The sequence below is a fragment of the Theropithecus gelada genome, chromosome X (assembly GCF_003255815.1).
Source record: "Theropithecus gelada isolate Dixy chromosome X, Tgel_1.0, whole genome shotgun sequence".
NCBI lineage: Eukaryota > Metazoa > Chordata > Mammalia > Primates > Cercopithecidae > Theropithecus > Theropithecus gelada.
The window spans coordinates 130,977,743-130,993,190 of NC_037689.1; positions in this window are offsets into that span (position 1 = coordinate 130,977,743).

Sequence of the window (15,448 nt, forward strand, 5' to 3'; positions counted from 1 at the left end):
TTTTTTTTTTTTTTTTTTTTTTTTTTGAGACGGAGTCTCGCTGTGTCACCCAGGCTGGAGTGCAGTGGCGCGATCTCGGCTCACTGCAAACTCCGCCTCCCGGGTTTACGCCATTCTCCTACCTCAGCCTCCGAGTAGCTGGGACTACAGGCGCCCGCCACCACGCCCGGCTAGTTTTTTGTATTTTTAGTAGAGACGGGGTTTCACCATATTAGCCAGGATGGTCTCGATCTCCTGACCTCGTGATCCACCCGCCTCGGCCTCCCAAAGTGCTGGGATTACAGGCTTGAGCCACCGCGCCCGGCCTAAATGTGTCTTGAACATAGTGTACAGATGATAAATATTAGCTCACACCACTTTTTTTTTTTTTTTTACCCTAATGGGTCATACAGATTTTTCTTTTTTAATCATTTCAAAAAACATGCAGGGACTATCTCAATTTCTGTTGATCTAAACATTGCTTTAAATAAACATGCCACTGCCTAGAGGTTTAGACAGCATTTTGCTATAGGGAAATGGGACTGTGATGAGAAGTCTTACAGCAGGATCTCACCAGTATATTCAGAACTTTTCATGCCTTTGGTGTTTTCTTCAGGGCCCTCTTCGAAATTCTTTTCAATACCTTGCAGAAGGGCTCCAGATTAGACTCAGAACACTGGGTAAGTTTTCATCACTGCCAAGTCAAGTGGAAGAATGCCTTCTTGTTTTTGCAGATTATTGTTTTTGAACAAATACAAAATGTTCATTTAACATAATGAACATTTAACATAATGAACATTTTGTATTCGAAAATAATCAATATCTCAGCCTGGGCAACATGGCAAAGCCATGAAATTAACAAAAATTAGATGGCCTGTAGTCCTGGTCCTGGTGGAGGGTGTCCAGATTCTTGGCATTTTGAACAAAGAAGTGGAGAGAATGCACAAACAAAGCAAGAAAAGAATGAAGTAACAAAAGCAGAGATTTATTGAAAATGAAAGTACACTCCATAGGGTGGGAGTGGGCCCGAGCAGCCGCTTAAGGGCCCCAGATACAGAATCTTCTGGGGTCCAAATACCCTCTAGAGGTTTCCCATTGGCCACCTGGTGTTCACTCCATGTAAATGAAGTGGTGGCCTGCAATCAGTCTGATTGGCTGCTTTCTACATTCTTCTGCTTTCTGCTGAAGTGAAGTTACAAAGGACACACTCCTATGCAAACATCTGATTGGTTGCAGGAAGCAACCAATCAGAGGCTAAAGTGAAGTTACAACGTTGCACTTCTATGCAAACGAAGACTTGGTCTGCAATAAGTGTAACTGGTTGGATACAGCAATCAGTCAGAGGCTAAAGTGAAATTACAAAGTTATTTTTAATTTCCCATCTGCCAGTGCAGAAAAGGCGGGGCTTTGCAAAGAGAGTGGCCTCTGGTCCTTTTGTTACTCAGGAGTGGATAGTTAGGGTTTTCCTTTCAATTTAGCTCTAGGAAGTCAGTGTGAAAAGGCCTTAGATTCTCTGCTTCCAGACCCTATTCTCCTGCCTCAGTCCCAGGCTACAGGCTGGAGGCTGAGGTGGGAGGATTGCTCGAGCTCAGGAGGTTGAGGTTGCAGTGAGCCAACATCATGCCACCACACTCTAGCCTGGGTAAGAGTGAGACCCTGTTTCAAAAAAGAATAAAAATAATAAATATAGTCATTTAACTTAAAAATAATTATATTGCAATAATGATATGTGAAGTTGTATTAAATGAGATAATATAGGTAAAGTGCACGACATAGAGTAGGTATACAATAATTAGAAGCATATATATATATATATTTTTTTTTTTTTTTTTGAGACAAGGTCTCGCTCTGTCACCCAGCAGGATGGAATGCAGTGGCATGATCTCAGCTCACTGCAGCCTTGATTTCCCAGGCTCAAACAATCCTTCTGCCTCAGCCTTCTGAGTAGCTGGGACTACAGAAGCATACCACCACACCCAGCTATTTATTTTTATTTTTGTTTTTAGTAGAGATGATGTCTCGCTATGTTGCCCAGGCTGGTCTGGAACTCCTGAGCTCAAGCAGTCCTCCCACCTCAGCCTCCTAAAGTGCTGGGATTACGGGCATGAGCCACTGTACCTAGCCTAGCGGTTGCTATTATTATAAGTACTTCTATTATTATATTAAAGCAGAAGATGATGAGGGAGGACGCTCAAGAGGAAAGCATTATCCTTCCTCCCCTTGACTGGAATGCTGAGCTCCAAATGGATATACATTACATCAAAGGCCTGTTCAATCATCTTAGCGAGATTTTGAAATTCCCCCATCTGAAGTCAGTGAAGTCCCCATATTTGTCAACTTGATCCTTGAGCCTGAGACCAGACAGAAAGAGAAAGTGACTGGCCAGCCTGAAGTTCTTTGTAATTGCTCCGGACAAAAGGTTAATGAGGAAGTGCAGAGGCCCTTCCCTAGAGGACACAAAGGCCGGGCCCTCCCCTCAAGGAACTTAGACTCTCCCCTAGGCTCACTCCCCTCCCTATTATACCCACTTGTAAGTTGTTTTGTAAGTGTCCTGAAGGCTTTTCTCAAGAGAGCCGCTTGGAGATCGCTAATTAGGCCTGTAAACCCATGGGAGACTAGGGCCTCTGGCTTTGATTTCTTTTGTTTCCCTCTCCCTCTCACAGAGACTAGCACAGGGCAGGGCCTCAATAGAAGTTTCTGGCTGACCTTGGAGACTTGGTCAACAGGCTAGTTAGAAGCTCCAGCTTAAGTTGTATTAAATGGCATTCACTGATGACTGTGGCTGCCTGGTTGGCTGGCTGGCTGGTGCAGACAGAGCCAAAGAAATCAGAGTCCGAGGCTGCCAAGGGCAGTTCAGGAGGGAAAGCCAGGCAGTGAGGAGATGGGGATTTGGGGGAGGTGGCACCGAGGGTGGCTCAGTCATCTCCACCAGTAGATTAGATGTAATTGCCTCTACAGCATGTGCTCAGATTACCTTCTGTGCAATTGACAGCAAACTGCCTGTTAAGAGTGATGGGAGCCAAAGGGAGTGAGGGTGAAGCAGATGGGGGGTGGGTGTATATTTTGAAAAACTTGACCTTTTAAAATGCATTTAATACTGTAAACATCTTTTGATTACTGCTAGTACCGCCACAGCAGAGGCACTGACTCTATGGGGTTTTATATGATATTTGCCTCTGTTGGCTAGGGATTCATTTCCCAGGTTAGCCAAAGCACAACTGTCGATTGGGCGCTGTGGCTCACGCCTGTAATCCCAGCACTTTGGGAGGCCGGAGCGAGTAGATCACTTGAGGTCAGGAGTTTAAGACCAGCCTGACCAACATGGTGAAACCCTGTCTCTACTAAAAATACAAAAAAATTAGCTGGGCGTGGTGGCACACGCCTGTGATCCCAGCTACTCGGGAGGCTGAGGCAGGAGAATCGCTTGAACATGGGAGGTGAAGGTTGCAGTGAGCCGAGATCGTGTCATTGCACTCCAGCCTGGGCGACAGAGCAAGACTTTGACTCGGGCGGGGGTGGGGAGAAGCACAACTGTCTGTCTGGTGGATAATGGAAATTCAGGGCAGCCTTTTTGTCTGCAGGGGATAGAAGAGAGCATAACTGGAGTAAGGAGGCATTCCTAGTAGAGCCACTGGGATACTATGTGACTTAGGGACTGTCATATCCCGCTTAGGATCACTTATCTCCCTACATAGAATCCTAAGGATGGAAAGGCATCTAACCAACTGAATATGACCATAGCAGGTGCCCAACCAAATCTGAGAGTGGGAAAACAACGTTGCTGAGGTCTGTTGGAGGAAGAGGAAGCAGATTTAATCTGTGTGGTTCCTAAAGGCGGAGCTGGGAACAAAGGGGAGAAGGTCCAAGGAGGCAGATTTCACCTCTATCTAAGAAAGAGCTTTCGAACCCATTAGAGCTGTTATAATTTAAATAGGCTGCCTGCTAAGGCAACGAGTTCTCCAAGCAGGGAATTGTTTAAGTTTCTGATTTAGTCTCTCTAACCACATATCCTGCTTCTTTGCCAAAATTTGCAAAACCAAAGCCCCAACTGCTCATGATTCAAAGCAACTACATGTGAGACCCTGACATCCTAAGCTCAGTGGCTTTTGACTCCAGGGCCACTGCCAGACCCTGCTCTCATATGTGGATTTCTTTCTCTAGAAATCAAAGTAGGAGCCCCCAAACTGGTCTCCTGCTTGGGGCGTGGCTCCCATCCCAGCACTTCCTGGAGTGAGTTAAGACGTTCCTGCTTTGGCCCTCAGGGAATTGGACACTCCAGGTGTTGGCCCTTCCTTCTGGTGTTGGACTTTCCAGGTGCCAGGCAGGCCCTGCATCCCACCTGCTCAGCGACTCTCCAAGGCAAGTCCATTCCTCTGCCCCAAGGAAGATCTGCCACCAAGCAAGCTTGGCAAGAAAATACAAGATGTTTACAAAACTACAAACCATTTTTCACTAGCTTGCCAGTCCCCTAAAGGTACTGTAAGAGCAAAAGACATGAAATTAGCATTCTTGACCTGTGACCCCACACAAATCATCATTCACCAGAAAGAGTGGCTATTCACAAAGCAAAATTCAGCCATTCCCTCCTGATTGACACAACCTGGACATGTGCGTTTAAAGAGGCAGATTTAGAGCCATCCTGTGTTCCATCTAAGCTTTAAATGTATTCAGCCTTCAAATGAGTATTCATTACAAAGAAAGCGTTCAGGACTTTTGAATACTACTTTCAATAATAATACTTTACCTTGGGGGAGGGGAGGAGTAATCTATTTACAATTTGCAAAGCCTTTTCAAGAACCTGGACCTAAATCAAAGCAGCAAGATTCAGCACATCCCTGGAACATAAGTGCTCAATGAATGTTAAGATTTCTTTCTTGTTTTTCTTTTTCTTTTATTTTCTTTCTTTCTTTCTTTCTTTCTTTCTTTCTTTCTTTCTTTCTTTCTTTCTTTCTTTCTTTCTTTCTTTTCTTTCTTTCTTTCTTTTCTTTTCTTTCTTTTCTTTTCTTATTCTTTCTTTTTTTTGTTTTTGGAGACAGAGTCCCACTCGGTCACCCAGGCTGGAATGCAGTGGCGCACTCATGGCTCACTGCAGCCTCGACCTCCCCAGGCTCAGGTGATCCTCCCACCTCAGCCTCCTGAATGGCTGGGACTACAGGTGTGTGCTACCACACTCAGCTAATTATTTTGTTTTTTGGTTTTTTTTTGTAGAGACAGGGTTTGTCCATGTTGCCCAAGCTGGTCTTGAACTCCTGGACTCAAGCAACCTGCCCTAGCCTCAGCCCCCCAAAATGCTAGGATTACAGCGTGAGCCACTGTACCAGGCTGAATGTTAAGATTTCAACAGAAATGTGATTCAGTTGGGGGAATTTACTGATGAAATCATTGCCAATGGGGGTGGCAGAGAGTATGTTTGAGGGCAAGGCATTACCATCTGTTGAGTGCCTGCCAGGTGTTACTTGTTTGTTTCTAGGTGCTTTCTTATGCTATCTCATTTAATCCTCTTTAACAACCTTACGAGATAGAGTTACTATCCCCTATTGTAAAGAGGAAGAAACAGAGGCACCCCTAGAGGGGCAGGCACCAGCCCAAGGTCACGCAGCTGGTTTTCCAGGTACTCCTGTGTGTCTAACTTTAGTGCCCGTGTTCTCTGGGCTTCGCCACAGCATTCCAGGTGCCCAGCATTGCCTGACAGGAAAGAACAAGGAGACAACAGGAGATGCTTTTCGTTCCGGGATTCCTATCATCACCATTCACAACATTGAGCCTGGGAGGGTCTTGAGCTGCCCTGCCCCTCTGGATGGTGCCTGTCGGATTCTTCTCGTGTTTACCCCCCAGATACCCTAGGAATACACAAAGTCTTTAGTGTGCATTGCTCCCCCCTTCCTCCCCGCTCACATAAAAGCTGGAGCTCTTATCCTAGAATTCAGCCCTCCCCGGAAGCAGGAATCTATGTGCTAATGTGTTAATCCTCCTATTCAAAAGGTCGCTTCTTCCCTACTGTGGGGACCAGCAGCAGTCTATAACCCGCCCCGTACAGTATTTCTGTCCTGGGGTGAGCCTTGTTCCAGCCTAATTATAGCACAAAGGGGAGTTTAGACCCACTCATGCAGTTGTTTAAATTTACTGGGAGCAAATGGAGCTAGGAGATTTGGAAGGTAGCAATAGGGTCCTGACTTCCAAATTACTGGAGGCCACGTGACGACCAGGGCTCTTAGAGAAAGCAGGAGGGGATAGGGAGGAAAGTCATGCACGTGTGCCCTAGCCAGACAGAGGAATCCCCCAAAGGGTCCGGAGAGTGTGCGCAAATGACCGAGGGCTAGAGCCGGCATCCTGAAGGAGCATGGTCCTCCCTTTGGCATGCCATGGGCACCCAAAAAGAGGCTGCATCCATTGTGGGAGCCTTTCTTTCCTGTATGGGAAAGAACTAGGATCAGATTTCCACCTGGCCATTCTGAGAAGGCCAGAAAGAAGGGAACGGCGGACACAGGCAGACAGAGTCTTTCATCATGGTGGTGGGTGGTGGGGAGAGACAATGGTGGCCTTGCTATCTGGCTGGGGCTTCTTGGGGAACATAGGCTAAGTACAGCTGTGGGGCACTGGCTCTTACTTTGCTGAGCAAATGGAAGGGGGAGAATGGGAGAGAATAAGGGCATTACATGCTGCCCCTTTCCTGTTGCCACTTGGCAGCTGTGCCATGGCAGTGTCAGGAGGTGTGGGCCCCAGCCACCGGCCCTGGGAGGCTGCTGAAAGGATCTGTGGTTGAGTGAAGGAGCACTGGACTGGGAGTCAAGAGTCAGACATCCAATCTCTTGCAGGTTCTGGCCATGTGTCTTCATCTGTCCTCTGAGTGGGTTGAATGAGCTCATTGCTAGAAACTTTTCTAGCTCCACAATTTTGGAATTCACCTCCTCAGGAGAGTTTCTGGAAGTTAGAAGGTAGGACAGGACATGAGACTGGAACACACGGAGGACCCTTTCCACTGGCGAGTCAAAACTGGGATGCCATGGTGGCTGCCCCACTGCTCAGCCCTCCTGAAGCACTCTTATGAGGCCACAGCTAACCAGCCATGGCTGCCCCTGAGGAGCCCTGGGGCCCAGTGAAGAGTACAAGTCTATTGTTGCCCTGTGAAGTCCTTCTGACTGACAAAAGGCTCAAGATCCTAACGAGTAAGCTGGGCATAGTTGGGGGACAAATGCACCAAAGTGTATCCGTGGGAGTTGCAATCCTGAGATTAGGGATGATGGATTATTTTCCCTTTTTCATATTTTCAAACTTTTCAGGAAAGTGGTTATATTAATTTTTTTGAACACTGCTTTGCTAAAAGGAAGCTTTCCAGGGGTCACTATCGTTAGGTGGCAGGGTGACTAAAGCCTTGACTGGGCTGAGGTTTACTTTGGAATTGTACTGTCCAGTAAGCTAACCAGTAGCCACATGTAGCTATTTAATTTAAGTAAAATTAAGCAAAATAAAAAAATTCAGCTTTTCAATTGACTAACCACATTTCAAGTGCTTAGCAGCTACAAGTGGCTAGTAACTGCCATATTGGACAGCACAAATATGGGATATTTCCATGGTCTTAGAAAGTTCTACTGGATAGTGCTGCTTTAGGATATCTATGAAAATAGGTTTGAAAAGCAAAGTTTGGCTAGACACAGTGGCTCACACCTATAATCTCAGTGCTTTGGGAGACCGAGGTGGGAGGATTGCTTGAGCCCAAGAGTTTGAGACCCCATCTTTACAAAACATAAAAGTATTAGGTGGGCACAATGGCATGTGCCTGTAGTCCCAATTACTTGGGAGGCTGTAGTGAGAGAGGATCACTTGTGCCCAGGAGTTTGAAGTTGCAGTGAGTTATGATGATGCAGCACTGTACTTCAGCCTGGGTGACAGAGCCAGACTGTCTGAAAAAAAAAAAAAAAAAAAAAAAAAGCAATGTTCTATTGTATACGTGTTAACAAGCTGGGCACCGTGATACTTGCCTGTAGTCCCAGCTACTCAGGAGGTTGAAGTGGGAGGCTTGCTTGAGCCCAGGAGTTTGAAACCAGCCCAGGCAACATAGTGAGACATCATCTCTAAAAAAAAAAAAAAAGTGTGTGTTGTCCTTACTAAACAGACCAATTGTCTTTAAGTCACATACATGGAAATCTGTGCTTATAGTAATGTGAATATTCCGTATTATTTTCTTATATCCATTCAAAGAGGTGAACCCAACCTCTTTGCACAATACTTTGTTAGTTGTTACTATTACTGCATGATTGAAAGTAATAAAATTGTATTTCTTGAAAGCATAATCTTACTACTTGTAAGGTTGTAATTGACCTGGACGCATCTTTCTGGATCCCAGCTTTTCCTGTCATTCTGTAAGAAAACTAGTCCATTTAAAAGCTGCTGTTTTTGCAGGATAGGTGGGATCTCCTGGTATATCTTGAAATGCCTGAGAGAATTTCAAACTTAGTTGTTGCTCTCATAACTCATGGAAAACTAGGCCTTATATTGGGAAGTGGGAGCATGAGGCAGAGTGGAAGTAAAGTGGAGGGGTGGGAATGAGGGACAAGCCCAGGCAACAATGGCCTTTGACTATTATCCTAGTGCTCCTGGGAAATGAAAACCAATACTCCTTATAAAGAGATCAGGGGCCGGGCGTGGTGGCTCACACCTGTAATCCCAGCACTTGGGGAGGCCGAGGCGGGTGGATTACCTGAGGTCAGGAGTTCGAGACCAGCCTGGCCAACATGGTGAAACCCTGTCTCTATTAAAAATACAAAAATTAGCTGGGCGTGGTGGCACACACCTGTAATCCCAGCTACTCAGGAGGCTGAGGTAGGAGAATTGCTGAGCCTGGGAGACGGAAGTTGCAGTGAGTAGAGATCATGCCACTGCATTCCAGCCTGTCTAACAGAGCAAGACTCTCTCAAAAAAAAAAAAAAAAAAAAAAAAAAAAAAAAAGGAGATCAGGAGTCCCCAGATATCCAGATATCCTAGTCTTTCTCTCTGACTCCTCCCAACTAAAAGAATACACCGTTACTGGGATCTTGCTGTGGTCTCACCCACTGAAACTCCTCAGGGCATCTTAAGCATCAGGTAATAGGCTAGGCTTTTCTGGCCAGGCCCTGTGCTAGGCATTATGGATTCAGAAATGAGTAAGACCCAGTCTCTGCCCTCAAGAAGCTCTTAGAACTAGCCAATAGGTGAATTTTCACACCTTTAACCAGTTTAATGAGTTTATATGAATGACACTAGGCACAAAGGACAGTGCTAAGCACTATGGGAAATATAAAGAAGAATAGGGCATGGTCACTGCCTTCAACGCTCCCAATTTTTAAATATTCTGGAAAGACATCAGAGAGTTTGCCTATAATTTAAACAGTGGTGAATGTAATGCTATCCCAAGACATCTAGACATATTTAAAATTATAGCAACTTCTTTTGAGATGGAGTCTCGCTCTGTCACCCTGGCTGGAGTGCAGTGGTGCGATCTCAGCTCACTGCAAGTTCTGCCTCCCTGGTTCACGCCATTCTCCTGCCTCAGCCTCCCGAGTAGCTGGGATTACAGGCGCCCACCACCACGCCCGGCTAATTTTTTGTATTTTAGTAGAGACGGAATTTCACCATGTTAGCCAGGATGGTCTTGATCTCCTGACCTCGTGATCTGCCCACCTCGGCCTCCCAAAGTGCTGGGATTACAGGTGTGAGCCACTGCGCCCGGCCTATAGCGAATTCTAATAACAACTTTGGTAATATGAAGGTTTTTTTTTTTTTTTTGTTACTGGGAAATCATATACATTTAGGTAGAAATTTATTCTACTAAGATTAAAATGTGGCATTTATGTATTTGATTTTTTTTTTTTTTTTTTGAGACGTAGTCTTGCTCTGTTGCCCAGGCTGGAGGGCAGTGGCACAATCTCAGCTCACTGCAACCTATGCCTCCCAGGTTCAAGCAATTCCCCTGCCTCAGCCTCCTGAGTAGCTGAGATTACAGGCACGTACCACCACACCCAGTGCTTTTTTTTTTTTTGTATTTTTAGTAGAGATGGGGTCTCACCATGTTAGCCAAGCTGGTCTCAAACTCCTGACCTCAGATGATCCGCCCACGCCTCCCAAAGTGCTGGGATTACAGGCATGAGCCACTGTGTCCAGCCAAAATGTGGTATTAGATCACCTGATTGCCCCAGAGAAGTAAGAACTTGACCAGAAGTTCATGTTAGCCAGTTCCTTCTGTGGCTTTGGGCACATACCCTCTCTGTATAACAGTTCATTTTTCTTAAAAATGAGGACATATCTAACAGTGCTGCTATAGTTGACAAGGCTACCCTAGAAAATTTACTTTCAAGTCCTGTTAACTATTTCAATATAGATTTATATATGTAAGACATTTTCCTTTACGCTGTTTTATTCTTTCCATTTTTTTCCCCTTTACTTTGTTTCTCAGGAGGATCTGGTTCTCTTTCTCCCTATGATTTCCAGAACGTTTCAAAACTTGTCAAATGAAAATATGCGAGTCATGACTTGTGGGTAGCAAGCTAGGACTTGTGGGGACAGTTAGGGGGAGGGCAAACCCTGAGATCTGCCAGCAATTGTTTCTCCTCTTGATTTGAACGAAGGAAAAGATCATGTTATTTATACAGCATAAGGTTCCAGATTTTCAGGAATGGAATCTGAGCCCAGCATGTCAACATATTGGTCTGGTCTGTCTTGGAATCTACAGTAGATGAATTTCTTTGTACTGGGAAACATTAGGAAGGTCAACATTCTTTTCTAATTTTTTTCCTTTTAAGAAAAGGGTTCATTCTCACACTCTAAAGTGGTGGTGTTAGATATCATCCAGATAATACACTCAATGGTTGTGCAGACTTCAGTTTCAAACATAAAGCCCTGGGGCAAACAGCTTTTATGTATTCAGTTACATGTTCTTTATTTCACAGATAATGTTTTTCAACAAATATTAACGGCCTGGGAGGAAATACAGAAGTGAACAATCAAATGAAATAAAAATAAAACTGATGTTAATAACAATAAAGCCTCAAATAGCAATGAACCCAGAGAGACATCAACCTGGGCTTCCCAATCATCCAGGAGTTGTCCCAGAAAGGATAATCCAACAGATGCAGCAGGTGAGATAGAAGCCTCCCAGCAATGGTGGGTGGCTGACCCTGTGGAGTAGTGGAAAAAGCACAGCGCTGGGGATCAGAGGACTTGGCTTCAAGACCTTCCTTTTCTCTGATGAGTTGTACAGGAAGGTGTAATCACTCACTCTCCCTGGCTTTCAGTTTCCTCAAATCCAAAGAAAGGGGTTGGCCTAGACCTAGAGGAAAGGGCTTGGGCTCTGGTGTCAAGACAGCGGGAGGTCTCCCTCCTGGCTCTGCCACTCCCCAGTGTGTAACCTCAGACAATTATTCTCTGAGCCTCAATTTCTTTCCCCTGTAAATCAAGGACAATAATACCTTCTGGATTGAGCTACCCTGAGGATAAAAAGGGATAATGTTTTTAAAGCGTCTGGCACATAGTAGGCAGCACTCAGGAAACTTTAGTTTCTTGCCAGCTTCCTCTTTAAATCTGTTCCAGCTCTAAAACACGCTAGTCCCAATCCAGTTCCTTTGTCTACTAAATCCAGTCCAAAGCTTAGAAAGATCCCTAATTTCCAATCACTTCAAGAGCACACACACACCTGAATTGTCTCTTTCAGTTCTCCAAATTGCCACTGAAACTTTCTTCCTGGGAAGTATTTGCCCCAATTCCCTATCTCTTAAAGAACCTATCTACACAGTTTTCTTCCCTAATTTTACATAAACTTCCCTTTTTCAAGGCGGCCATGGAGGGAGTCTTAGGGCAAAAGAGACTGCCTGGTCTTCCCTTTGCAGCCACCAGCCGCAGGACTGCCCCGGGGACAGAGGTCCTCTTAGCCTCCCATTTCCGCCCCTTCAGGTGTTTTACTGCAAGCCCAAGAGTTAGCTAGTGTTTCCCAGGTAAGAAGGGCACAGACCCTGCCCACCTTCCAGTCTGTGGCTTTGAGATTAGCGGATTCAAAAATAGGGTCCCTTTGGCGGTTAGTTCCTTGGTGGTTTGACTAACTTGGCATGGATAGAGGACTGCTGCGTGGTGGTCCTTCTTTGGGAAAGGAACTCCTTGCTCAGAACTCCTTAATTCCAGGGAGGTTTCAGATATATGTATTTATAAAAGTAACATATAATTTATATATATATTTATAACAGGAATATAACCACATTACAGAAACTTTGAAAAGTAGAAAAAAAGAAAAGAAAAACCCTCCCTATTCATAATTACACCTCCTAAACACAGACACTGGTAGTATTTTGCTTTTTTTTCTTTTTAAGTCCTTTCCCAATGTGTAGACACACACACACACACACACACTTTTTTGTACCTTGGTTTTCACAATTATTATAAACTTTTCTATGTAGTGGCTTCATAGTTACTATTATTTTATGTAATTTTTTTTTGAGACAGAGTCTCTCTCTGTTGCCCAGGCTGCAGTGCAGTAGCCTCAACCTCCTGGGCTCAAGCCATCCTCCCAGGCTCAGCCTCCTGAGTAGCTGGAACTCCAGGCACATGCCATATTATTATTTTAGTATCTGCAGACTACATCTAGTAGATTCAGTATCATTTATTTTAGTTTTTCTTTTTTTTTTGTCGGTCTTTTAGATGGTTTCCAATGTTTTCTATCATAACTGCGATGAATATATATTATCATGAAGCCTTTTCACTCAAATTTCTTATTTCCTTAAAGTTGCCTCCTAGGAATTGAGATTTGGTTTTAAACAGGTAGGTTTTTTTTTTCTTTTTTTTTTTTAGATTTTAGAGACAGCATCTTCCTGTGTCACCCAGGCTGGAGTGCAGTGGCATCATCATAGCTTACTGTAGCTTCAAAATACTGAGCTCAAGGCATCTTCCCTCCTTGGCCTCCCAAAGTGCTGGGATTACAGATGTGAGCCACCCCACCCGGACAGAACATGTTTATCATTCCATAAATCATGCCCAAATGCCTTCCAAAGAGTGGAGCCAATATATCCTCTTATCTCCATTGGGTGAGAGTATCCTTTAATCACATACTTCCTAGCACAGGCTTTCTTTCCTTCATAAACGTTCATTGTTGGCCAGGTGTGGTGGCTCAAGCCTGTAATCCCAGCACTTTGGGAGGCCGAGGCGGGCGGATCACAAGGTCAGGAGTTCGAGAACAGCCTGGCCAACATGGTGAAACCCTGCCTCTACTAAAAAAAAATACAAAAATTAGCTGGGCACGGTGGTGCACACCTGCAGTCCCAGCTACTTGGGAGGGTGAGGCAGGAGAATCGCTTGAACCCGGGAAGTGGAGGTTGCAGTGAGCCGAGATCATGCCATTGCACTCCAGTCTGGGCAACAGAGTGAGACTCTGTCACAAAAAAAAAAATTATTTATTTATTTATTTAGAGATGGAGTCTCATTCTGTTGCCCAGGCTGGAGTGTAGTGGCCTGATCTTGGCTCACTGCAACCTCTACCTCCTGGGTTCAAGTGATTCTCTTGCCTCAGCCTCCCCAGTAGCTGAGATTACAGGCACCTGCCACCATGCCTGGCTAATTTTTCTATTTTTTTTTTTTTAGTAGAGACGGGGTTTCACTATGTTGGCTAGGTTGGTCTCGAACCCCTGACCTCAGGTGATCCACCTGCCTTGGCCTCCCAAAGTGCTGGAATTACAGGCGTGAGCCACCACACCCGGCTCATTGTTTTTTTTTTCAAGGTAACTTTTGATTTTCTGTGAGAGGAATGCCCCCCACCCCCCTTGAGTTTTATTACAGTTTTTTTTCTGTTTTCGTTTTATAAGCAAGCTTCTTGACACGAGTGAGTGGGATTTGAATGAAGAAAGAAGTCTCAGTGACTAAAAACTGGGAGTTTTTCCCAGTAGTGATGTTAAAGCAGGAATAGCAAAGCAGATAGAGTGAATGGACAGAACAGAGGAGGAGATGGGTTTGGGAGGGGCCCATGATAGAGCCTAGCCCCTTGATGTGGTCCAAACTGCAGGTGTGAGAAAGTTGTATCTAGAAGCAGCTGCTTGGACAAATTGGAAACAAAAGAGGTTGGGGTCCAGACATGAAATGAGCATTAAGGATTTGGCAAAGAGATGAAAAAGAAGTGAATTTTGAATTTGTTAAAGAAAGGACAGAATCTGTATCGGGTTCAGGGGGAAGGGAACACTCCGGTCTAACTCTCTTTTATTGATCACCTTCCCTGTGCCCAGGTACTTTTTGGAGGCTTTTTTTTTTGTTTTTGTTTTTTTTTTGACATGGTATCACTCTGTCACCCAGGCTGGATGCAGTGGCATGATCATAGCTCACTGAAGCCTGGAACTCCTGGCCTCAAGCAGTCCTCTCGCTTCAGCGCCCCCAAGTAGTTGGGACTTCAGGTACACACTACCACACCTGGCTAATTACAATTTTTTTTTTTTTTTTTTTAGATAGAGGGTCTTGCTACGTTGCCCAGGCTGGTCTCAAAATCCTGGGCTCAAGCCAACCTCCCATCTCAGCCTTCCAAACTGCTGGTATTAAAAGCACCAGGCCTGTGGAGGCTGTCTTAATGAATTCTCATGATAACCCAAGAAGAGAATTACTATTGTTATTCCTATTTTACAGATGTGGAAACAAGAGCAGAGAGGTTTAGTGTCACAGCCAAGGCCTCATATAGACCACAAGTGGCAGAAGTGAGAATTTGAAACCATGCCTTTCTACTTCAATCCTAAGCACCCCTGGGATCAAGAACAAGATTTGGACAAAGGAGGAAAGGGAACCCACACTTATCCAGATGATGAAACCCTGGGGATCAGGCCTGGGCAGAGAAAGACCACAGGGACCAGTGGCCCACATCCCACATTCTTGTGGGAATGGAGGCTGGGGGCTGCCACAATCCCAGCTGGAATCTGAATGGCTTGTCCCTAAAGGCTGCTGAGCAAGGCCTCACTAAGATTCTAATGTCTAAATCCTCAGCTGTTTGAAGACCTGGTGTCTTAGAGCTTCACCAAAGCCTCATTCAGGATGCCAACTCCTCTTAGGACCAGCATAGTGAATGTGAGATTGCAGCTTTCTGTTTGCCTAAACATGCTTTACCCTCCCCTAGATCAATGAAAGAATGTGTCTCTTGCTCAATTTCAGCTGCCTCCTCTCTCTCTCCCAATTAAAGTGGAAACTCTGCCTGGTTTAGAGAGTTTGTGGACGACAAAGCCAGAGGTAAGGTTTCAAAGGCACTTGCCTCCTAACCCGTCATTTCAACTCCTCATTATTTCCCTAAAAAAATGCCACTGGGTTTGAAACAGATTGCGTTTGACTGGTCCCCAACTGAAATGTGTTCTGATGTCACCGCTCTTTTTTTTTTTTTTTTTTTTTTTTAGACCGAGTCTCTCTCTGTCGCCCAGGCTGGAGTGCAGTGGCGCGATCTCCGCTCACTGCAAACTCCGCCTCCTGGGTTCACGCCATTCTCCTGCCT